Here is a 2,500-nt window from a genome sequence, read left to right as displayed (position 1 = left end):
AACGGGTTTAAGCGGATTACCCGCGCCTCTCGGCGTAGGGTAGGCACACGCTGGCCCGGCCATTGTGGCGCGCGTGCAGCCCCGGACATCTAAGGGCATCACAGACCTGTTATTGCTCCATCTCGCGTGGCTATACGCCACTGGTCCCTCTAAGAAGTTAACCGCGACCGCGGGGGGCCGCGTAACTATTTAGCACGAAGGAATCTCGTTCGTTATCGGAATTAACCAGACAAATCACTCCACCAACTAAGAACGGCCATGCACCACCACCCACAGAATCGAGAAAGAGCCATCAGTCTGTCAATCCTTTCCGTGTCCGGGCCGGGTGAGGTTCCCCGTGTTGAGTCAAATTAAGCCGCAGGCTCCACTCCTGGTGGTGCCCTTCCGTCAATTCCTTTAAGTTTCAGTTTTGCAACCATACTCCCCCGGAACCCAAAGACTCTGGTTTCCCCGCACGCTGCCCGGCGGGTCATGGGAATAACGCCGCCGGATCGCGGGTCGGCATAGTTTACGGTCGGAACTACGACGGTATCTGATCGTCTTCGAACCTCCGACTTTCGTTCTTGATTAATGAAAACATTCTTGGCAAATGCTTTCGCTTTCGTCCGTCTTGCGCCGGTCCAAGAATTTCACCTCTAGCGGCGCAATACGAATGCCCCCGGCCGTCCCTCTTAATCATGGCCCTGGTTCAGGAAACCCACAAAATAGAACCGGAGTCCTATTCCATTATTCCTAGCTCAGGCATTCAGGCGAGTTTGGTGCCCGCTTTGAACACTCTGATTTTTTCAAAGTAAACGCTCCGGACCCCTGAGGACCGGACACCCAACCAAGGGCATCCGGGGGGCGCCGGGAGGCAGGGTCTGGGACAGGCGGTAGCTCGCCTCGCGGCGGACCGCCAGCCCACTCCCGAAGTCCAACTACGAGCTTTTTAACTGCAGCAAATTTAATATACGCTATGGAGCTGGAATTACCGCGGCTGCTGGCACCAGACTTGCCCTCCAATGGGTCCTCACCCATGTGTTTAGGATACGTTCATTCCGATTACAGGGCCTCGAAAGAGACCTGCATCGTTATTTTTCGTCACTACCTCACCGTGTCGGTAATGGGTAATTTGCGCGCCTGCTGCCTTCCTTGGATGTGGTAGCCATTTCTCAGGCTCCCTCTCCGGAATCGAACCCTGATTCCCCGTTACCCGTGGTCACCATGGTAGCCCCCTATGCTACCATCGACAGCTGATAGGGCAGACATTCGAATGAGACGTCGCCGCCGCGGTGGGCGCGCGATCGACCCGAGGTTATCTAGAGTCACCAAAGGGCCGGGGAAACCCTCGCGGGTCCCCCCGGGTGGGTTTTGGGTCTGATAAATGCACGCATCCCGGCCCCCCCGAGAGAGGACCGGTCAGCGCTCGTTTGCATGTATTAGCTCTGGAATTACCACAGTTATCCGAGTAACGTGTGGAGCGATCAAAGGAACCATAACTGATTTAATGAGCCATTCGCAGTTTCACTGTACCTTCCGTGTGCACTTAGACCTGCATGGCTTAATCTTTGAGACAAGCATATGTTACTGGCAGGATCAACCAGGTTGCTGCGAGTGGTTTTTGTCACAGAAAAAACCATTGGTTCTTAGAGGGGAGAGGGATCGGCCCCGTACCGTCCGAAGAACCCCCCGGGGAGGGGGGGACGGGCGGAGAGGCTCGTCCGAGCTCACCCCTCATTGCTCCCAGTGGAAATTAGTGTGGCAACTCCGCTGCGCGAGTTCCCGCTTGCTTCGGGGATAACAAGGAAACGCTCGTTCCGAAACCGGGGGTCCGGAGCTTTTTGAAGCCGGGTGCTGGAGCTCGGGGGCCGCGAGGACCACCGAGGCATCGAGTCCGACGGCTCCGGGCCGACCGGTTATCGTGTTAGGGCAGATTGCGATATAGACGGGCCGTCTACGACTCCCTCGGATAGGTTCGGAAAGGTCCTCCCCCTGACGGAGGACCCCCCTGGAGGCTAACCCGCTGGGTCGGGTAGGAACGCACCGCGCACAGTGGCCACGGAGGGCCGCGCGGTTGCCTACCCAGGCGGGCTTGGTAGTCCATTCGATCGGGTCAAAATAATAAAAGAGATACCCCCCCTGGAACCGTCTCTGGAAGTTTGGTTTTTCCTCCGTACCGCCTGGGGGGCGGGGGGCGGGACGGAGGCCGACCTGCGGAGCTTCATGGTCGGGTAGGATCGGGTCCGTGTTATAGTGTCCAAAAATCCACTTTGGAACTATTAATGGGGCTTTATTTAAGCTCTGCCATGCTTAGAAATGAATGGAGAATCATCTCCAGTGCTTGGACCCCTATAGATTGCCACTCTCCTCAACAGTCCGACGGCACCCCTTTGAAAAACCCCCCGACGAAAAATCCTCCAGAGCGCGGGCGAACTCGCTCCGAGGCCGACCGGAGTGCACCTTCGTCGGGCAAGGGAGTCGGGCGAAGGGGGTCAGAAATCCTGGAGCTCGCCACCCTCAC

General features: G+C 57.2%; 1 non-coding gene across 1 annotated transcript in view; it reads right to left on the bottom strand.

Annotated features, from left to right (window-relative positions):
• LOC125798714 (18S ribosomal RNA) overlaps positions 1–1,586 on the bottom strand; it is a 1,860-nt gene extending 274 nt beyond the window's left edge. The window contains exon 1 of the ribosomal RNA XR_007437516.1: positions 1–1,586. This exon is cut by the window's left edge and continues 274 nt beyond it. This is a non-coding gene — a ribosomal RNA (18S ribosomal RNA).
• Between the last annotated feature and the right edge of the window lie 914 nt (positions 1,587–2,500).

Source organism: Astyanax mexicanus, unplaced genomic scaffold (assembly GCF_023375975.1).
Source record: "Astyanax mexicanus isolate ESR-SI-001 unplaced genomic scaffold, AstMex3_surface scaffold_81, whole genome shotgun sequence".
In the NCBI taxonomy this organism is placed as follows: Eukaryota; Metazoa; Chordata; class Actinopteri; order Characiformes; family Acestrorhamphidae; genus Astyanax; species Astyanax mexicanus.
The sequence above is the reverse complement of the archived record's forward strand: the minus strand, read 5'-3'. Positions and strand labels throughout refer to the sequence as shown.